Consider the following 23,616-nt stretch of genomic DNA (forward strand, 5'->3'; position numbering starts at 1 on the left):
GAAAAATCTGCAGTTTGCCCAGTGACCTGTTCACATTTGCACCTTGAGTTTATGAGGCTGCTGTTCAGCAGCATTACGGCAGGATGTTCTTGGGAAGCAAAACGTTACTGGTTTCTGTGGACTCAGGATGATTGTTTCAGCATGACCACAGGAAATTTGCTATATGCAGAATAGCACCATGATGTCGCCTTTCTTTGCCTTCCCTCTGATCTTCACCCATGAGCTTTCAACAGAGCCTTTTCCCCATTGCCTAGCAAAGCTCCATCCTCCCAAGCCTCCACTTTGCACAGAAGGGGCTGCCGTTGCCCGTCCGTGGCTTCCCTGCCTAAAGGAATACGAAAGCAGCTCTGTTCCTTGACTGGCTTCCTAGGAGGTCTGTGTCAAGGTGTACGCTATTTTTCTACCCCCTAATTTTCTTTGAATTTAGCTCTGTTTAGTCCTGTAGAGACCTCAGCTACCTCACTTGCTTGAACTGTGCTCTCGCAAGGCTCTAGCATAGCTGGCATCAAGCAATTCCTTAATTTTTTGGCAGCAGGTTGGCAGGAGACATTACACAAATTTTCTACAAAGTCATATTGCTTTATTATTGTTATTAAAGCTCTTATCTGCTAAAAACATAGGAATGTGCCTTATACTTCTATGTATTATGGTTCTAGAAACTGGCAGATCTTACCTTTTCGTTCACGTCTTGCAAGGAATGTGATGTAGGTATGTAAGGTGTGCGTATTGATGAGATGGCAGATGCCGGCAGGAAATGTGTCATAAATACTTAGAAAAACTCTGAACAAGTTGACTCTGAACAAGCCAAACCATAACCTTCTCTTTGATTAACTAGACAGATTGAGCTGCCTTTTTTTCATCTCTTCTGTTCAGAATATTTTTCAGTTTTCTGAATGTCCCAGTATATTTTCTAATGAACCTTCTTTTTCAGCGGTCTGAGGTGTAGGCTCTAGGTCTTTCCTAGTCTAGCAATGTTGATTCCACTGCTTACGGTCTTTCTGTTTTTTTATACATCTAATGTTCATACACCAAAAGACTGCATTTTATACACAGTAAAGCTGTATTAAAACGTATTTGTTGTCTTATCAGTAGTAAGTGGGTCAACGCACTTAAAATATTGTCACACTGTATACTTTTGTCTATATGTCAATAGGTCTGCCCATATTCTGTATCTAACGTCCTGATTGTTCAAGAATCTAAGAACAGTTAAGATAGCTTCCATATAATTGTCGGGGGCGGAGGGGGAAGGTACAACCTCTTTAAAGGTGTAAAAAAGTTCCCTTGCTAAATGTATGGGACCAACAAATTACCAGAGTATGCTCTGAAATAAAAGGTGCTCCATGCCAATAGACTTCCGAATTTCATGGAGATGTTCCCAGAGGATTAGCCTAAAGGACTTCAGTTACATTTGTACAGCTCCAACTATAATCTGTTTGGGATATGAAGACCATATAAATGTTGTCATAATGTCAAAAATTAAGAATTCTGAAACTAGTCCCTGCTCTTTGGAAGATGAAGCAAATCCAAAGTAATAGTTCACTTCGGGAATACAAAACTCCGTAGGTTATTTTATGACATAAAAGCAAATTACTTAGATCACTTCTCAGAGTCTTCATGGTGTTTGCCAAAATGGTGAGGGTACAGTGCCCATAATTCTGGACATTGTCTACGCAAACTGTAGGTTGTATTAAGTTATGTTAGTCTGGGCTGTGCACTAGGAGTCCTTCTTCTGGTCAGAAACGGTCCTTTTGCTTACCTGCAGCAATAAATGGGCGATTGTTTAACAGCTAAAAACTTGGTTATGTTGTGTTGGAAAAAAGAGAGCAGGGTTTTTGAGCCATTTTGCCTTATGCTTATCCGTTAATTAATTTGTACAGCTCCTCCCTGGTTATCTCAGGTGCAACCTCAGAGCAATGAAGCTACTCTGCTTCTGATTCTGTTAGGTATAATTTTTATTGTAAGGATTGTAATAAGACTGCTTCAGAGACACTGATTGCCAAGCTTATTTTAGGTGTTAAAACCATGAGATGCTTTCTTGTACATTCGTTGTTATATATTTGAGAATTAAAACAAAAAGTGGTGTGTGTGTAGGAGGGGAGGCTGCTAGTTTGTAGCTATAGGAACTCCTTTCTGTTTTCTGATATATGCACTTATTTAGAACCTATACAATGTATTTTCTTTATTGCTGTTTTTAGAACAAAGGACCTTTGTATGAACTTTGTTCTACCACTTTAGTAAAAAGGTTGGAGGAGGTGAATTAAGTGAATGCCAACATTTTCTTATTGTAATTTTGTAACTGGTTGTTCCAAGTTATTTTGGAATTGTGACTTGTTTGTCCTAATTTAACTTTGAGTGAGCAGCAGGTATGATAAGTTCAAATCCAATATACAGATCCTTCTTTTAAGCAAATATTTTCAGAGGAGAAAAGCCTTCTGTGTTTTATATTCCAATATTCAGTACCCCCTGTAATTCTTCAAATCTTTTTCCCATATTTATTAGTTTCTTCCTGAAGTTTTTGTAAACCAGTTGTGTTTATCCTGATTATTTGCTCTTGCTATTTTAATCTTCTGAATGTTGGAAGTTGACTTTAGATAGAAGCTTTTTTTTAGAAGTATGATTTTTGCTGAGTCTTTCCAGGCATGTTATATTTGAAAGAAGGTTTTGAATAGTGATTTCCAAAACTAGTAATAAGAACAGCTGTAGTCTTTAAAGCTTTAAACAAAAAGGTTTTTTTTAAGGGCCAGAGTTTGATGGAAAGCCAAGCATAATGCACAAACTAATACTTGTTATAATACAGATGGTCTAAATTTCTCATCCTTATAGGATCTAGATTTCTCATCCTTGTAGTTAATCTACTGTCATCCACTTTCAGCTGTAGAAACTTCTAAAAAATTAATCTTTAACTTCTCTATTTCATGATCCCATTTTTTAACCTCGATAATCATAAAGTAGCATTAGAATGAGAACTGTCTAGATTAATTGCTGCACATTTCTTTTAATAACATAGGATTTTTACAGTTACAGTTATGTTTTATATGGATGCTTTATTCTTATCTTTGGTCCATTTAAAAAACTTGAAAGCAATTAATGATCTTACTGTAGGAAAGTCCTTTTCTGAAATTCATTATAAGTTTGCCTTTGGTTGAAATTTCAATTTTGCAATGGAACTGGAGAACTTGCCCATTAATTCTGTATTCATTATTTAAGTCTGTCTTTTAAGGGATGCAGTACCTCAAATGTTCTCATATTTCCATAATGGTTGTCCAGGTGTATTTACAGGCTAATGTCTAGTTTATAACTACACAAATTAATAATTGTTGTTCAGTTCATTTCTGGAAGCTATATTTCTGTTCCTGAAAACAAACTTGGTTGAAAAATTAAGCTTTTAAGGGAATTGCTCACAGAAGGAAAACAATACTGTATGTAGTACAAATTGAATATTGACATGAAAAGCAGGCATAAAAGTTCTTTGCTTTTGTTTTTAGATACCTTGGTTTCTGCCCCATCTTTGAGTAGTGTCCTGGTTTCGGCTGGGATAGAGTTAATTTTCTTCCTAGTAGCAGGCATAGTGCTGTGTTTTGGATTTAGTAGGAGAAGAATGTTGATAATACATTGATGTTTTAGTTGTTGCTAAGTACTGCTTATGCTAGTCAAGGACTTTTCAGCTTCCCATGCTCTGCCAGGTGCACAAGAAGCTGGGAGGGGGCACAGCCAGGACACTGCCCCAAACTGCCCAAAGGGCTATTCCATACCATATGGCGCCATGCTCAGTATAGAAACTGGGGGGAGCTGGCTGGGGAGCAGCGATCGCTGCTCGGGGACTGGCTGGGTATTGGGTGGTGAGCAATTGCATTGTGCATCACTTGCTTTGTTTATTATTATTATTATTATCATCATCATCATCATTATATTGTTTTTATTATCATTACTATTTTACTTTATTTCAATTATTAAACTGTTCTTATCTCAACCCAGAGTGTTTCTCACTCTTAGTCTTCGAATTCTCTCCCCCATCCCATCGGGGTAGGGGGAGCGAGCGAGCGTCTGCGTGGTGCTTAGTTGCTGGCTGGGGCTAAACCACGACAAGTAGCAGGTATAAATCTAGAAACAATAATACATTTGAATGAACGTATAAATCAACCGGCCTAATGTCAAAATTAGAATGCCTCTGGATTTAAATAACCAGTAAGTTTTTAAAGGTGCCTACCGCATAAACCCAGTAGGAAATTTCTAATGAAGATATTTGAAGATTTAGACCCTTTATGCGCATGTGCACACACAAATATATTTATATATAAAAAAATAAAAGTAGGTTAGTTTAGATTAACAGGTTAACAGCTGATCAGTAATACGTGTCTTCAGCCTGCTTTTAGATCATAGCAAACATAAGGTAAGGTGAGTTAGTTGAGAACCTTATTTCCATTACTTCTCAATTTTTAATTCAATATTCCATCATTCAGGTCATACTTTGTCAGTTTAACTGCTTTTCTACGTGATATTTGATTGACTTGTGGCAATTAACCTTATTACTGCCTGTTATCATCCACAAGCAGGATGTGTGCACAAGCAGGATGCGATCTGAGCAAAGGCAGTGTGCAAAATTGAAATAGGAATATTTTATAATGCAATTAAATATTAACCTTTTTTCACTTTGTATATATTACCCTTATTATATGCATCTTATCCAGTTTTATTGGCAAATAGGATTACAAAAAGTAATTTATTGTTTAAAAAGAATCAGTTTTGGCATGCGGGCATAATTTTTACAGTTAAGAGATAATTATCTCTTCTATCCTTCCAATATCTTCAGATAATAATTTCTGTTTCTGCAAAACTCTGGTATAAAGAATATTACTTCTAAATATGTTACATAAAGGTAGAGAATAGCTATATAGCGTTAGTTTAAAAAAGCTTTACTTCATCACAACCCCCTTCATTTTGCATAGAGTATTTGTTACATTTGATGGAACTCAAGTTTGAATGGGATTATTTTTTGAAAATACGCTTTTAACAATGTAAAATCTTAAGTTCACAGCATTTTCTTTAATTTTCACATGCAGTATTAAATCATTATTGCTACTGATGTTCACTTAGCTATGATAATAATATGTTGCGTATGGAAATAAATACTGCTGCAAAATGCTTTGGTGTTTCTAATCACCCAGGAAGTTGAGTTCCAAAGACTTACACTTAATTTGTTTAATAAAATGCTAAAATATCAATAGTTGCTATTGCTCTTGAGATGCTGAAAAGATGCATTTAGTTTAATATTATCTGTTTCATTTTGATGGAATGACAATCAAGGAGGAGGTTTCTTTGTAATTGAGACTCCCAACAATAGTTCTTATAATTGGTTTTAGGCATGGCTTTTAGTGTATAATAGGGGTCAGATATTGATCTCGGTAAAATAAAACTTTCTATGGGGATCATTAAATCATTTATTCTGTGCTGGCATCGGTGTAAGTTATTACTTAACTTGTCATTGTTATAGCCAAAATTTCCTTTGAAATCATTTACTGCTCTATGGGATTTTTAACTGTGCTAATTAATATGATTATTGGTTACTTCCTAGTAATTAAATATCTAGGACGACTTTTGGGATCTCGTGCCTTTGTCCATTAATCTGTCATTTACGGTAATAATATCCAAGATGTCGGTATCAATTCAACCTTTATAGACTCACTATTATTAATTTATGCCATAGCTATTTCAGTCCTTAGGATATGCAGTAAAAGGTATCCTAATTCCTGCAATCAAGAATTGCGCGCTGAATCTATAGGCACCCATTTGTTTGCAGGGTTATAGGATGTTTTAGTGATTCTTAATTTTCTGCTGTTTATTTTTTTATTTGATATTTTTAATAAGCAGTGGAATATTAAGAACTAGAATGGAACGAGTGAGTCGCTTTCGGAACAGTGGCAGGTGCTTTGCTGCTTTCTGAACCCGCTGTGTTTCCCCGTGCGCTTCTTCAGCTTAGCGCGCTGGGGCAGAAAGAGCCCCTCGCAAACGGCAGGCTAATGTCGAAACTAGAAGTGAAGAAGCAGCAATTCTTATCCATTACCAAATCTGACCGATATAACTTCTAGAATTGCATAGATAGCTTATGACATTAGATAACGCCTTGTACACTGATAGAAATCAAAATTAGATGTGTCACGAACGATTTATTTTTAAAGGGACACATTTTAAAAAGTTGGTTGTTGTACTTACTAATATTTTTTTTTAAACTGCCAATAAGCGTAACTTCTAAATGAAGTGAAATACTTTTCCAGGCTTAGTTTAAAAGGTCTGACGTTGCTATGTTTGCCTTCTACAGAAGTCAAAGATATCCCTAATATTTAAAAGTAAAGCAGTGCTCCACGCTATTTCAGAGAGGTGTTTGGGTCTTCGGTTGTTGTAAAGTAAACACATTATAAAAGCAGATTTCCAAGCTTAATATTTCCATTGCCTTAAAATACATCTTCTGGCTAGTATTAAACCTATTGTTGCAAAGTAATACTTGAAAATCTCATACCCATTCAAACTTTAATTTGTTTGTATTAAAAAAAAGTAATTGTATCTTACATTTAAAGATATATTATCTAGGATGATTACTGCCTAGTTGTATTTTTTTCATGGCATGTACATCTAATGGGAAGTGAAAGTTTATTTAGTTGTATTTTTTTTTCCTTTCTAAAATACATTAATATGTTTAGAGTTTATAAATACCCAATCATATAGTTGCCAACCCATATATGTACTTGCAGATAGACTTCAAAGCATCAGATAACAAACTGATGCTCCAGGGAGCAAACCTTAGCTTCAGGTTGGTTGAGGAATTTCTCCCCGTGGTAACTGACGGTGAAGCGTTCCCCTCACCCGTGCAAATGAAGACTGGTTCAGAGAAGTGATTTGGGCGAATGCATTTGCACCCAGAGGACATGGCGAGGGAAAGGAAATGCCGAGGATGTGGGATGAGAGGGATTGTTGTTGTTGTGCAGCTACTACTTGTGATTGGATTTTCCTCAGTTATAGGATAATTTGGATATAAGTTAGGATGATCTTGGGTTTAATCAATTTTACTCTTGAAGCACTGAGTTTTATCTCTTGCAGGCATTTCACTTTTCCTTAGTTCATTCCAGTGCTATAACCTGTTCATGTGTAGCCCATTTAAGTGTTAGATATTTTTGAAGTCTGTGGCATGGCAATCCTTCAACTCCCTCTTGGGACAGTTCCCAAGGCAGGACGTGGGACTGTGCTGGTGGGCGAGTGTGGTAGAGACCACCTTCTGGGTGGGCCAGAGCTGCTCTGAGCAGCTTGGGGCAACTTGTGGTAGACTTGGAGAAGCCAGAGAAGATGAGATGTTCTGTTTCCTGCTGCAACAGGGAAGAGGAGATGGATAATCCAGTGCTGGTACGCGGGGAGACAGGAGGCAGACCAACAGATTTGTGATACAAGTGATGAGTTAACTCCCAACAAGCTTCAGTGGTGGAGAAAGACTCTGGATCTCTCTTCTGCAAAGCAGAATTAGCTGCCTCTTGTCACCCCCGCCACTGACTTGCCTCCCAAACCCAGAGTGTGCCTCTGCAGAAAGAGGCCAGAGACCTAGATCTGAGGATCTTAAACTGTAAAATGTATCTGCATGGGAGGTGAAATGGATGGGGTCGAGCATTTCTGCACTTGTGCGCTGCCAATATTTACTGAAGGCAAGATCTGGATCTTATTAACACCAACTGGGAGTGGAGGGTTTTTTCCAACCTGGAATTCTATTAATCGGCCAGAATGGAAATTCTTGCACAAATGGACAGCAAGCTTTATAAAATCTTTAGCCATGCATTTTCTATTTTTTTTTTTTTTTGCCTGATGGGCATTTTCTAGCAAAATAATAGTTCAAAATTAAGGTCCTTAATTAACAAGTAAAGAACTGACCCAACGCCAGCAACAACTGAATCACTAATATTTTAGGCCATCTGTTGTAGAATTGTCGGATAATTCAGAATTTGACATTTTACTCCCTTTATACAGATAATTTTCATCTAGATCTTGACACAGAGAAGCTAGCAGTGTTAATCCAGATATGCAACGCTGTCAGATAAAAACAAAAGTGCGTGTTGTACTTTTGGTCTATTTTAAGACTTGATTTTTCAGAGGACAGTTTTTCATTTGTTTTTGAACTGTAATATAATTGCAAATATACACATCTTGGAGTGTGGAACTCCTGATCTTATTTATTCAAGCAAAAGATATTTACATTTTTAAATCTAATTATGTATAGGGAGTGATGTTCTTCAATTATACTGAAAATATCCAGGAAAAGGTTGCAGGGTCTTTGTTTTTTGTGGGCAGTCTGTGAACTACTTCTGGAGAAATAATGCCAGCAGTCAAAGCAAGGTTAACATTTACCTCTCCTTGATAGAAATAAGCACCCCAGTTCCTGTGTTTTTCCGTATATGCAGATTTCATAACTATTAAGTTAAATATAGTTCTACCTGGTTTAAAATTCCTTTATGTACAATAAATTAGAACATAAAGATCATAGTGTTATTCAGGAGACTGTAAGATGTACTCTGCATTCTTGGTTCTTTACATATGAAGATCCTCTGATTCGATGTTGTAGACCACTGTTTGCTTTTGGTTTAAGTCTGTTTGTTTTAAGAAGGTTTTAAAACCAAAGACTTTTATTGGCATCTTGCTTTGTTGTCTCAGTCAGTGAAAAATAGTAATTGATCAAAATACAGATAAAGTTGTGATCAGGTGAATGAAAAGCGGCAGAAGCATGTCAGCAGTTATACTGAAAATGGATTTGAAACAAGAAGCTTAACAGTATCAGTGGAGAAAAATGTCTTATTTTATGAAATTATTATTTCATAATATATAATTTATATTATGAAATTATTATTTCATAAAATTGCATAGATGTGCTAAAATAATTAAATCCATTAGAAAATAGTAGAACAATATATCATGTATTCCTTTTGGGGAGGCAAAGCTGGAGTTGCATCAGTTTTCAGCAGCTCAACTAATTGGAAGATAAAGTTGTAGCTACATATATTTGTAAACCTTTTGTTTGTTGCTTACAGTTAAGTACACTTTGTTACTGACCTCTTAATTGCAGCAAATAAGATGATGAGAAAGTTAGTGAGGCAAGTTAGTTTTTATGTTTTAATTAAAGTTCTTTTTTTTGAATCGGGAGATCTCATACAGGATTTTTTTTGGCATTGCTGCAGTTCTAACCGTACTCCAGATGTGGTTTAGTAAAGTTGATGCAACCTCTCTTCAGCCATGGATTCATGTTACAATGCTCTTCATGCTTGGTCTGGTGGCTGTTGACCTCTTATGTATTTGAGTCGCTCAGCTTATTTTGGCCCAAATGACAGCTCATGAAAGTTGGGGTTAGGCAACTTGGAGATCTCTGTAAAGGGGTGGCAGATACTCTCCCCCACATAGAATGGGTCAAGCACTTCATGCAATGTAGAATATATTTTCAGAGTTAGAAAGTAATTTTTTCCTTATTCCTATAGAGCATTATAATTAATTACTATACAGACTGGGGAGGAAAATATCTTGTTTCTTACTAAAAGTGTAATGCTAGCATGTCCTAGTGTTCATTTTAGAAGGAGCATTGGGATTGTCTCTGACAAACACCCTTTATGAGTAGTAGTTTTGGTCATTGGCCTGCAGAAGAGTTACGAACAACTTGGAATACTGATAATCAAAAGTAGAACAGTGAGTCTTTCATGGAAGAAATCTGTGTTTTTCCTCCTGGATGCAATACAGCAAAACTGTTTTTTTCTCCAGGTACTCTGATTCCAGCCAACTATCATTCATTTGACATTACCAGAGGAGCTCATAGTACACCAGAAATCAATGGGAAGTTCATCTAATTGATGTAAATTTTTGTCTAGACCTTTTTAAAAGTAAGTGTTATGGCAGAATGTGCCTTGGAAAGCAGCATAAGGTACTACTGAGGGACCTGCTGATGGGTGGTGAGTGGGTGTCTCCTCTTGTTCTTGGTGACAGAGTGGCATTCTCAGAGGCAAGAAATGTCATGCTTCTCTGACAGGACATCAATACACTAAAATGGTTCAAGAGTTTCTTGAAGAAGCGTATTGAGAATATAGGGACACAGTATGCCACCACATCTCTTCTACGAGGAGTCCTACAAGGAATAATTCTTACTTCAGTTATAGTCATCTGCCTGATAACTGGTTAAAAGGTGTGAGGATATGAACTGGTGGCTTGGGCACTAGATACAATGTGCAGTGCTACTTCTCTTGTCTCACATCCTTGGCTTTCATCCAGAACTAGGGAACACATCTCTTGAGAAATGCAAACTATTTTGTCTAGCTTTCAGTCATTTTACATCTTTTCTAGAACTCTCTACTTAGTTTGTGAGAGAATAATTAGATTCAGGGTTTTGGCCTTATCTTCGAGATGTAAAATGTTATGAACTTGAGATACTTTAAAACTTTTAGATAAAAACTGCCCTCTTCAGTAACAGGATCACTCTAATTAATCAAGGAGAGCTAACCTTCAAGTTAATATGGGCTGGAAATTTTATTTCCTAGTGTAGCGTAGGACTGAAATGAATTTCCATTAAAGACTATTACGGTCTTATCGCTTTCCAGACCAGATGCCAAGTGCACTTCTTGCTTGATTTTTCTTCTGTAACAAGATATAAACCAGCATATATGTTCAAATAAGGAAACTAAAAATAGCAGGCCGCACATACAACTCTCTTCCCAGATATGAGAGAGAATAAATTGTGAAAACTTAGTTACATCAGAAAGATACTGAGATACTATGATTAATGTAGTTGCACTAAAACCTTTTTGGAATAAAAAAAAATAGCTTGTTGTGTTTGGACTGACTTACTATGCCAGCTTTTTGGTATACATAATGTAGGGATCTTGCATCCTGACGTGAATGTGACGCAGCTTTCTAAGATTTCTAACACCTACCTAATGATTTCAGTGCATAAAAACATAATTGCCTGTTTGTCCCCTTCTGCGAATTTCAAAATTGTTTTACAGTAAAGATGAAGTAGTTTTGCATTGAAGTGCATCTCAAAAACCAAGCAAGCTGCTGCTGCGACATTCAAGAGCTCTTGAATGTGACTTTTGAATGTAGAGGTAAAGAACACGATTCCCAAATTTTTAAGGTCCTTTCTCTTGGGAGAGACTACATCTCACCAATTTGTGTGAACAGAAAAATCCAGTTTAAAAGCTATACCCCCTGTATCTCTCAAAAGCCAATTTTGCAGAACTCCATAGCAAAGCAGGCTGTAGTGACTCTAGTTTTCTCCTCTGCCTTCCTACTACTGAATAAAAGAAAGAGCAGATGAGCTTAAGTGCTGAATATAGACAAAACATAATCAATTTGGAAAATGAGTAGTGTATGCTAGTGTTGGTTATAATATATTGCATCATATACAATTGTCAGTCAGTCTCAGATGCATGAGACTATCTAATTGTACTTCTAATTCTTTGTTTCCCCACACTTAATTGCATTAAAGGATGCTATATCCTAGCCACTAGCATTAATCTTCTCCATAAGCAATTCCTGTAATTGCGATGGAGATTGCTTACAGAATTTAGCAAGGTGTAAAAATGCTCTGTATTACTGTGATTGAAATGGGAGTGTGGTTGGCTGGAAATTTCTTAATGAAATGTCATGTCAGGAGATGTAGATTGACACCCAAATTTGGGGAAAAGAATTACCAATTAAACAATTTCTCTAGCTGAGTATGAAAGTTGTGATTGCGGGAAGATGGTCAGTGATGCCTTTGAGGCTAGATAGCTGTTTCCACAAGCCCAGTGGTGAGGGAGGCACAGTGGGAAATAATCTGGTAATTATATTTTTGGGTATTTTTGTAGTGTTCAGTAGTATTTTGTGTTTTGCCAAGTAGGTATTCTAATAGCTTCTTTTTCATAGCTACAATTTACAGCACTTGCAAGCTGATTTTGATCTGTAAAATGAAACATTGTGTTGTGGATGTGCATCCATGGATTCTCTGTCATTGGAAATGTTCAAGGTCAGGTTGGACGGGGCTTTGAGCAACCTGATCTAGTGAAAGATGTCCCTGCCCATAGCAGTGGCATTGGAAGTAGATGATTTTTAAAGGTCCCTTCCAACCCAAACTATTCTATGGTTTATAGGACTGTAGGTAAAGGTGCAAAGTTTGAGAAAGGTGGCTTAAGTTAAAACATAAAGGGTAGTACTTTTAAAGTAAATGGAACCTGTCACTTGTTTGGTCTCATGTCTTATCACCAAGTTGTTATTGCTTAGTAAGGAGGGAAAACATTTTGGCACTATCTAGTGTTACACTTGAAAAAAATTTTTTTTTTATTTTTCATGTAGCTATACCTGCTCATTAAAGAAATTTAGCTTTTCTGACCTCATGAACTTCTAAAAGATTTATTTACCAGATGTATAATTCTACTGATATAAAAATTGTTGAAGAAATGTAGAAAGCTATTGCTAAATGTTATTAATGATCATGTATAACTTGCACAATTCAGTGTCTTTTTAAAGTTCATTCCTGGTAATGCATGCGATATTTGCCATCTCACTATTTTTAGGTGGTGGCAGCTGTCTTATTAAACTGGGAGAAGGCAATGGTTCAGCATTGGGACTGCGTTTTTTTAAAAAAATACACATGTAAATTATTTATGGCTATGTACAATTTTTTAAAAAATACATTTGTAATTTATGTGCTGCTAAAAAATGTAGTTTTACCAGGACGCCTAAGTAAGCAGTAGTTCACCCGGACCAGGTATCTTATTCTGACTGTAATGAGTTGCCATAGTCTTAAGAGTAGGAGCTATAGTAGCAAAGCTTTATCCTTGATATTTTCTTTTTTCAACCAGAGCATAATTGGGAACACACTCTCTGGAAGTCTAATCAAGCAAAGTGTCTTTTTCTTTTTTTGGAGCAATTGAGGAAAAATGATAATATCTGCAGTAGTTTCTTGGTTAAACAGTTAAAGTTCCATTCTTTAAGTCTATAATGTGTATTCTAATTAACACAGTGTGTTACAGGATGAGTTTATACTTACCTGTCTTAAAAATGCCGTACGTGAAGGGTGTCAGGTGTATCCAGTATAGTGCTGTAGTACCGCACATTTTGAAAATACAAGATGTTAGCTTTTTGTATGAAAAAAGTGTATATTCTAAGGTTTGTAAACAGTATAAAGAGCCTGTTGTGCTACTGATGCTGCTGATGGTATGTTGCTGCCACAGGGCAGTAATATGGGCAAACTAAAAATGTGGCTAAGAACTGTATTTGCCTAATATGAATAAGGTTATTTCACTAAAATACTCATTAGGTATAAAAGCAGTTTTGCAGAAATGAGGTACAATCATAATATTTAAATATTATCCAAACAGTTTACTGTTCAAGTGTAAAATATTCAATCTCAAAAAATGTTTTCTCAGTACTTAAAATGCTTTCTTACACCAGCATGTGTGCACATATACAACATAGTAGGCTTTTTGGTGCAGAGAAAAAACCAACACAGGTCCCACAGTTCTTTTTCTAAACTTAATTAGCCTTTACTAACTTTTTAACCTAAATGTCTTTAGGCATGATTTCTTACCCACTTTCAGAATATAGCTTCTTTCTTTTTTCCCCACTCTTTCGTTTCCACTGAACAAGCACACTTTAGTTTAATCAGTAGTTTTAATCTGTATAGCACAGGTTTTTGGACATCCATGGGCTGCTCCTGATAGTAGGAGATCTGTGACGGGTTTCAAATGTGGAGTACGCACACAGTCCATGCGCCTGGCATTTTGATGTGGGTTTGTGTCTTGGAGGAAAAAAAAATTAAGGGGCAATAAATCAATAAAAGGTTAAAAGTAGTCTTTTCTCCCTGATGGTTCGAATCCTTTCTAGCAATGGAGGCTCATGAAATGCACCAGTAATTGTTTCCTTTCCTAGAGAATTCATTAACCAAGGCATTAGTCTTTTTGTCGTGAGCGATGACTAATTCTTTGCATCCTGTTATGTTTTCTCAGGTGCATTAAAATATTAAAGACACATTATTACTTTTGAGTTTCTGATTCAAATAATGAAAATCTTATGGTTTGAATTATTTTCTGCGGAGGCAGTTCAGTTTCACGACTGTGTCTCTCAGAATCCCTAAGATTTTGTTTCTTTCACTTACACAGTTGCTGTCTCTTGCATCCACCTCTCCAAAAGGGAGGGAGGTTCTCAGCTCTTCAGCCTGTTCAGAAAAAATTGAGTGGAGATTGATCTTCTTTCAATGTAATTCTCTTTCATTTCAGATTTCAAAAAATACAGACGTGATTACTTTAACACTGATCCAACAACCCACTTATTTGACATTTTTCAAATGGTTTTCATTTGGGAGTTTTAAAGTACTTTGTAAAGCAGTAGGTATCGCAGTATTCCTGTGCGTTGGGCTATGTCTGTGTGTGTTGCTTTCCAAACCAAAGCAGCAGTGGATGAAATGAAGAATGCACCCACTGGGCTGTGTGTCTCAGGTCTGAGAGTAAGAGGCAAAGCCAGGAATTCGACGTATGAGTCAATCAGATTCATAATCTGAGAAAGTCCACACCAGTCTCTTCATTTTCATTTCCTTGAAATCTGTTCATGAGTAAGATTGAGGCTTGTCACAGTGCCAGGCTTTCTGAAGAAGCTTGTGTTGAAGACCTGAAATGAAGTTTTTTAGAAACAGTTTGACGAGAAGCATAGCTGTAATATTACTCAACAAGTGAGTGTTTTCTGACACTAAGTATATCTTTTTAATTTTGCTTATAAATCTAGTTGTCTAGGTAGGTAGCCTTTAATAATTTTCTAATAATAGTTTGAGCTTCTGAATGCAGTTTTATTCATGACCTAGAAATCTGAGTTAGCAGAGATGCTTCCCATCTGTCTGTAGTCATACACATCTGCAGTAATACATTTTCAGTAGTGAGTAATTTTTGGCTTGTGGACAGATGTATAATTGAGAGAGAATGCTACTAAGGGAAAAAAAGCTTTGGGGAAAAAACCTAAGGTGAAGACAAATATCTCATAAAAAGCTTATAATGACAGAATTACTATCACAAACTCTTTTACTATTGTCATCATATTCGCTGTCAAAAAGGCCATTTTATAATCTTGTGCCATAAAAATAAGGACTTATGATTGTCAAAATATTACACTGTATTTTGGAAGACATTTTATTTGATACTAAAGTAATTTGACTAAAACATAGAATAGTACAAAAAAGTTATTCACAGTATTAAAAAATAGTGGACAATAGGTCAAAACCCCACAAGCTTTGTTTTTAGTGGCATGCTGACAAGGGACATTCTTGGCCTTATTTCAGACATTTTTATCAACAGGAAAAGAAAACCTTCACTGATAAATGTAGTAAAAACTGCAGATGTGATTTAAAAAAAAAAAAAAAGTGCTGCAGAGCAATCAAGTTTGCTTTGATAAGCTGTACTCTATCAAACTGTGTTCAAATTTTAGGTCACACATACAGAATGAGAGACTGTTGGCTGTACTCACAGGGCAGAGAACCCCATCCTAAAAAGAAGTAGCTTTGTTTGCTCTGGTGATGAATAAACTGCTGAACCAAGTGCAAAGTCTTTTCATCTTAGGTGTGGTCCCAGAATGTATCCGAGGCCTGTGAAGGTGAGCGGTGAGGGTTCTCCTGCATTGCACGTTGAGGTAAATGCTCTTGCAAGGCTTTGTCTTGTTCTAACTCTCACAGACCGGTACTTTAGTGATTTGCTGTTGAATTTAAGGATGCAAAGGTTTGACACAACTTAGGATCGGAAACATGACTTTGTAGGAGAGTATCAAGGAGCTTGGTCTCTTCTGCAAGTAGATCAAGGGATGGCTTGGTGATACCGAAGATGTATCTGTGCAAAGAACCTCAGGGAGTTCTTCCATCTGCTTGGCAAAGCTGTAAGAAAATCTGATGACTGGAAGTTTAAGTTAAACTGACAATTAAGCAAAACCAGCCAGTAATAAAGGACATTCGTTGTTGGAAGAGCTTGCTATGTACTATGGTGGAGTCTATGGCACTGGCAGTTTTTTAATTATGACGATTTTCTAGGTGTCTCTTATGATCTCTACTGGAGAGACTGTCAGTTTGATGATTGCAGCAGTATCTTGTAGGCATAACAGTACTAACTCATTTCAGTTTTATTTTGTCTTGGGATGTTTTTTGTGCATCCCTGTGAGCTGTGGACCTCACTTTCTGCGTGGCTGGACCAGTCCATTTTTGTAGTATATCTCTGCATTTCCTAAGAATGTAAGGTGTGCCCGTATGTCAGAAGGGACTGCAGGTCTGTCTGTCCTGTGTCCTGTATCCAGGAGTGGCCACTAGCAGATGCTTAAGGAAAGTATCATGTTTGTTCTGCTCTTGCTCTTCATGAAGCATCTCTCTTCACGGCAACTGTTGGATGCTGAGCTAAATGGACATTTGGTCAGTGTAACATAGTGCAGCGATTGCTACGCATGAGAACAAAGCAAGCATGCACTGATGTTTTCCTTGCCTTTGGCATTTACCTGCTTATGAATTTCTGACCTGGGTTTGCACTGTGGCCATTATTATCAGTGACCACTGACTGGTTTTCCATAAACTTGTCTAATTCCTTTTAAGAACCACCTGAAGTTTTGGCATCCATGATAGCTGTGACACCAAATGTTACCGTTTAATTACATACTCCATGACAAAGATTCCTGTTGTTTTAAATATGCTGGCTTACTATTTCACTGTGTGCTCCCTAGACAATTGAATTGAGACATTACATATTTTACATGCATTTGTTGTATCCCCCACAGTTGTGTCGTCTTCAGGCTGAGGAGTACCAGTGCATTTCTTTTTCTCTTTTTTCAGCAAGCTATTCCATGCCTTGGACTGTACTTACTTCCTGTCCTGGCACTTTTTTTAGTTCTCCATCTTTTTTGAGGTAGGTGCATCTTAGATTTAAGTAATGCCACTGCAATATTTGGGGTTTTAGCATGTAACATTCTTTTTGGTGTTTAATTCAGTAATTCCTTCACTTTTGTGATGAATTTATTGATCTTGAAGCTCCCTGTACAGTTTCTCTTAGACTGTACTGACATCTAATGGTAAGGCAAAGTGGCTTAACCACACTTAATGACAAGATAAATTGTCTGACAGGCAAATATAATTATATATTTTCTTCTGAATTCAGTATTAATTTTTGTAAGACAAGATGGAATAACTTCAATTTTTGCACAGAAAGTCTGACCAAATACTTTTTCTTCTGGCAATTAATCTCTTTTAGTTCTGCTCTTTGGGGCACACATTTTTAAATGTAGTTTAAATCTTTGCAAGAGTAGTTCTGAGTACAGTGAAAGTGATGTGATGGTTTTATACTGCAGAAGTTTTTAGTACAAGTCACAGCAGCTCCAGTAAAGGAAAGCAGCATGAAATCAAATGTAAGAACAAACGCTGTCCTGCAGACCTTTGGAACAGGATGTTCCAGTGGTCTTGTAGCAGTCTTACTATTGCTGCATTTTGAAGAAACATGCAAACAAAAGTCTTTGTCCTCTTTTTCTCATCCTTCTATTTGAGGTTCCTCTATATTTTTAATTGGGCATTTTTCAAACTCCTAGTGATAAGTACTGTTGAATAATACTTTTGAACTTTAGAAAGAAAAACAAATTGAGTTCAGATACTAATCTTAAAGTTATATTCTATGTTTAGGTGTAGTACACTGTAACTTCAGCGAGACATAAGTATCACCTAACTTCCATTATGAACCGCCATTCCTCTGAACCAAAATTTTTGTTTTATACAGAACCAATACTGCTGCTACTGTCACTGGAACTGGTCAGCTACAAATTGTAGAGCTTTTTCAAGTAGAGTGTTTCCCTGGTACATCATCAGTTTTATTTTTCCCTTTCTCGGAGTTAGAGTCCATCTCTTGCCATAGCCTCAGAAAGTTGACTTCTTTACTATGTAAATGCATCTTTGCTTTTATTTGAACATTAAGCTAATCTCTCCAACTTAGCATTTTTACATGTCATTTTACTTTCTGCTCTTTATCAACTTGATACTATCCTCTCTTTTGCCAAACACAAGATACATTGTTTTGTACTACAGAAATATTTTGAAATTTAGATAAATTTTCATTTCTCAGTAATAGCCTTCTCCCAGTCTAAGTTGTCTTCAGCATCTGTTGTAGCCTGTCCTTTTCCCAAAAAAGGGGAAAACCTGAAACTTAATTTCAAAGGATCATCAATAATTGTTGTAGAGTGAGTAATTCTTATTTGTGGGTTATGCATTGAGTTAGGTTTGCAGAAAAACTTACTGCTTCATGCTTTGGGAATAGTCAAGTCCATAAAATGGATTTCACAGTTCCCAGAGTGTATGGTTTAAATTTGTACTCTGTTGCTCTGCTTTTAGCCGCACAAGCTGAGGAACCAGTTGTGGCACAGAATATCTCAGATGCTAGGAATATCTGACATCCAGCCATGAAGCTGGTGCACATCCTATGAGTCCTTGTGGTCATTTCACTGAAGAGATATTCAAATGTCAATGGGCAAGGGGAAGAGAACCAAAAAACCCCAAACTCTGGTGTTTCTCACCTGTTCAGGTGAACAAATGTGAGGTAAGGTATTCACATTGGTGGTCATACGTTTGCAACAACAGTCATTGCAGAAGGCATCCTTCTGCTTAGTGAGTAGCCCCGGTTGCCCTGAGCATACCATCCAGCTTGCTGATGGCTGTGACTTTTTTGCCATGAAATCTTAGGTGTGGTTGACTTGGATATAAGGAATAAATTTTTTATGATAAGGGTGGTGAGACACCACAACAGTTGATCAGAGAAGTTGTGGATGCTCTGTCATTGGAAGCGTTCAAGGTTAGGTTGGATGGCACTTTGAGCAAGTTGGTCTAATGAAAGATGTCCCTGCCCGTGGCAGGAGGGTTGGACTAGATGATCTGTTTACTGTCTAAAACAAACCTATTTACCATCTGAAACAAGCCATTACTGCAAAACGTATAATTATTTAGGACAATTAAAATATTTATAGCAAGAGGAACAACATCTTCATTATCTTTACTGATTGCTTCCAGGGCTCTGCAGAATGAGCATTTCAAGGCTTGTGAGGTGTCATGGAAAATAGAGATCTTACCGATTTGGGTGGGAAGGAAAGAAATCTATTGAATTTAAGTCGTCAAAAAACTGACAGCAATGTAATAATATAGAATATAAACTTACAATTTTTTCTCACGATAGCCTTATTTTATACCTTTTGAAAGTTGATAGTAGAAATAAAAAAATATTTCAGTAGCTCAATGTAGTTTCAGACCAAAGATCATATATTTGAATGGATAAATTAAGTGAAGATTGAGAATTCCTAAAGGTAACATGAAACTTCATGACCTTTCCTGGACTTCAGCAAAGCCTTTGACACTGTCTCCCATAGCATTCTCCTTGGGAAGCTGGCAGCTCATGGCTTGGATGGGCATACTCGTCACTGGGTAAAAAAATGGCTGGATGGCCAAGCCCATAGAGTAGCGGTAAACAGAGTTAAAATCCAGTTGGCGACTGGTCACAAGCAGTGTTCCCCAGGGCTCTGTTTTGGGGCCAGTCTAGTTCAATATCTTTATCAATGACCTGGATGAGGGGATCGAGTGCACCCTCAGTAAGTTTGCAGATGACACCAAGTTGGGTGGGAGTGTCGATCTGCTGGAGGGTAGGATGGCCCTGCAGAGGGACCTGGACAGGCTGGACCGATGGGCCGAGGCCAACTGTATGAGGTTTAACAAGGCCAAGTGCCGGGTCCTGCACTTGGGTCACAACAACCCCATGCAATGCTACAGGCTTGGGGAGGAGTGGCTGGAAAGCTGCCTGGCCGAAAAGGACCTGGGGATGTTGGTCAACAGCCGGCTGAACATGAGCCAGCAGTGTGCCCAGGTGGCCAAGAAGGCCAACAGCATCCTGGCTTGTATCAGGAATAGTGTGGCCAGCAGGAGCAGGGAGGTGACTGTCCCCATGTGCTCGGCGCTGGTGAGGCCGCACTTGGAATACTGTGTTCAGTTTTGGGCCCCTCAATACAAGAAGGACGTTGAGGTGCTGGAGCGTGTCCAGAGAAGGGCAACGAAGCTGGTGAAGGGTCTGGAGCACAGGCCTTATGAGGAGCGGCTGAGGGAGCTGGGGTTGTTTAGCCTGGAGAAGAGGAGGCTGAGGGGAGACCTTATCGCTCTCCACAACTACCTGAAAGGAGGTTGTAGTGAGGTGGGTGTTGGTGTGTTCTCCCAAGTAGATAACAATAGGACAAGAGGAAATGGCTTCAAGCTGCAGCAGGGGAGGTTTTGGTTGGATATTAGGAAAAATTTCTTCACAGAAAGTGTTGTCAAGCATTGGAACAGGCTGCCCAGAGAGGTGGTGGAGTCCCCATCCCTGGAAGAGTTCAAAAAACAGCTAGACGTGGCACTTTGGGACATGGTTTAGTGGGCATGGTGGTGTTGGGTTGATGATTGGAATGATGACCTTAGAGGTCCTTTCCAATCTTAATGATTCCTAGTTTTTACTTTCATTATAAATGATCCAGCCATCAAGCCAGGAGGCGTGGGGTTGCTACTCTCCCCTTAATTGGTTTAGTGGTGGACTTGGTAGTGTAGGTTAATGGTTGGACTGGATGATCTTAGAGGTCTTTTCCAACCTAAACAATTCTATGATTCTTATTCTCGATGTGTTAATGCTCTATCAGTCTGCTCTGTGAATTTTGTTTCTGTTTTGGATTTCTTATTCTTCACCGTCTGATTTGGGACAGCCTACAAACCCTTTCCTGCAATGGAAGCTGACAGTGAGGCAAAAGTAGAAATCAGCCTTTTGCTGTTCCTAGCTGTATAGGTAAAAGTCTACGCTCAGAAGAGTTTATACTCTCAATCTTTTTGCGAGTGGGCTAATTAATAGGAGGTTATGCATGATACACTTTACAGTTTTTCTGGTAGGCTTTCCCCACCTGTTCAAATTCAATAGAAACATGATCTGGGCGACGCAAAATTCTCTCATTAGACTGTTGCAAAGGAAATGGTCATGTGCTGCACACTGCAACCTTTTGGGTTTGATGGGAGTTCTTCCCTAGCCATTTGGAGCTGTCTCAACCTACAAATATGTGTCTAATTAGCCTAGTGGTTTGCCTTTGTTAAAAATTTTGATTTCTTAGTTTGCTTCCTTTTCATCCTCTTTCTCTGGAGAGGAGATCGTGGGTTTTGAATGGGCCTTGCTTCAGATCTTCTCACTTGCAGCTTATTTTTATCCTTTACTCCATTACCAGTGTTATCTGCTTTGACAACTGAAATCAAAGTTGACTGACTGACTTAGCATTCCTGTTTTAGCCTGTAGGATTTGCTCACTCTCCTATAAAAATGCTGGAGATTCCCTTTTCCTTTTATCTTGAAGTCTCAGAAAGAGTAAAGTTCTTCCTTTCTCAAGAAAGAGCTAAATGCTCCAGGTTGCAATACCCTGAGGCATATTCTCTTTAAAAAATACTTCCAAACACTGGAATCATCTGCTTAACTGAAAGAAAAAACTCTAATACTCTTTTGAGCAGTGTATATTTTAATCTAAAATTTGTACTGCTCAAAAGAGTTCTGTACCTTGGTGGTATCTCAGATGGCTTTGTAGCTAATACTTGACATATGATAAGCAGTATATATTCTTAAATCACTTGGATTCTCACTCTACCTTAAAATATTGAACTACAGAAGTCTGCTCTGAAATACTGTTTGGTATTTTGTGTTCTGATTTTTAATTCATTAGGCAGTGTGCTTGTATTTTTAGTGAATTTCTCAAATACAATTATTCATGTTGTGGTTTAGTAATTGCAGTAACTAATGCTCCCATAATTATAAGGCTTTTGTTTTGCTGGGAAATGCTTCCCATATCATCATCTTCTCTTTGTGTTAGAACATGAAGTATAATAAAACTGTATGAGGGTTAAATTTAGAACTTTGTTAACATGTTAATTTAATTTTTTTGCTCAAAAATTTTTTTTTGAAACTTACGACAACTTACTATGAATAAAAATATTTTTAAAACAATGGTTTTTCTTTTAGAAAAAAGTACTTGATTTATATGGCACGCTTTGAAGCTGCTGTAGACAGAAAACATCTGGTGGCACTTTCAGTGGTAGGTCAATAGTTACAGATGGTCTGTTTTTTACAGCTGTCATCCAGCTTTGTACGTAGAATGACTACAGTGGAAAAATCTTGTGCTGAATGAATAAACAAAACAGCACAAGGAGGCCAGCAGGCATATATGTTTCTACAAGACAGGAAATTAAATAAGCTATAAAAATTTAAACCAAGACTAGTATTTAAAATGTTCATTGTATTTTGGTTTCTGTTTCTTATCCTCTAGATCCTTCTATGTGACCACTGAAGGAAGTAGATTATAAAACAGAAGCGATAAGTAAATAAATTAGTTTAGGATGGATCCTCTACACAAGTTTGGGGTGTTGGTTTAAGGAAAGGCAGGTGGCTATACAGCTAGCTTTTAAGGTTTTAAAATGCATGTTAGATTTGATGTAATGCTTGTGCAATCTTAAAACAAGGCCTCATTCAATATTGAAGAATGTTGTATTTTGTAAGAATAATCAATGTTGGGAAATGTAATGGAACATTTCTAAAATGGTAACATTATTTTTGTTTTTTAAAGAGGGACTGGGCTTCTGAATTCTTCATCAATTTTTCTTCTCCCATTCATGATGGGATGTTACATTCAGCTGGAATCAGACATTATGCAAAACAGCCAAAGAATCTTGAAGTTGAGGATAAAGAAAAAGGTGTGGAGGGAAAGCGAAGAGGAGGATGAGGCTGAATAAAGTGTTAAAAGCATGATGAATATTGCACATTTACTCCATTTTTAAATGAAAATAACACAAAGAAAGGAACTTTGTTAAAAGCCCAAGCCAAACGCACCAAGCAGGGTAGTGCTGGCAAAGATTCCTATTTTAATGCAAATGTGCAGTTCTTGATATTCAAAATATTTTTCTCTATCATTTCACTCAGAGTGCATGAATCTTTATAAAATGTTGATGAAATGTGCCGATGTTTGGTTTTAGGAAAGTTTTGCCTCTGGAAAGAAACAAGGAGATTTCTAGGTTCAGTCACTTGTAAGGCCATTTAATACTATCCGCTGATGTTGAAAGCTGTTGGGGAGGAATGAAAAGAAACAGGGAAGTAGATTATTTGGCTCGTTTTAACATGCACTGTGCCTGTAATACAGTGTTCTCTGAGTTTGGTTCTCAAAGTCTATTGAGATATTTAAAGGAGGATAAAAGTGGTGCTCTGATTATGTTTTTTTAGAGGATCTGTATACTTAGCTTTACCCCGTCCACTTGCTTGTGTGCATTTTATAATCTACTGCTTTGTTTAGATTCTTGTTGAGGGGTTTTTCGTCCCTCTCCCCATCCCCCCTTCCTGCTTCTCAGTGGTTTGTCTTAAAATGCAGGCTGCCTGTTGCAATACCCTTATGCTGTCTTGCCCAGCTACGCGGTATCTGAAAAGTGCTTAGTTGTACTTGCTGCCAAAGAGCTTGCCTAGTCATGCATAAACCTGCTTTAAATGCCGTTTGGTTGATATAGATGTTGGTGTTCTGTGTTGTCACTGCAATGCATTTGCTTGGGTCTTTG

General features: G+C 37.5%; 1 protein-coding gene across 4 annotated transcripts in view; it reads left to right on the top strand.

The window, feature by feature from the left end:
• CTBP1 (C-terminal binding protein 1) overlaps positions 1-23,616 on the top strand; it is a 253,569-nt gene that overhangs the window by 34,744 nt on the left and 195,209 nt on the right. The gene's annotated exons all lie outside the window — the stretch shown is intronic.

The sequence above is a fragment of the Pelecanus crispus genome, chromosome 4, assembly GCF_030463565.1.
Source record: "Pelecanus crispus isolate bPelCri1 chromosome 4, bPelCri1.pri, whole genome shotgun sequence".
Taxonomy (NCBI): domain Eukaryota; kingdom Metazoa; phylum Chordata; class Aves; order Pelecaniformes; family Pelecanidae; genus Pelecanus; species Pelecanus crispus.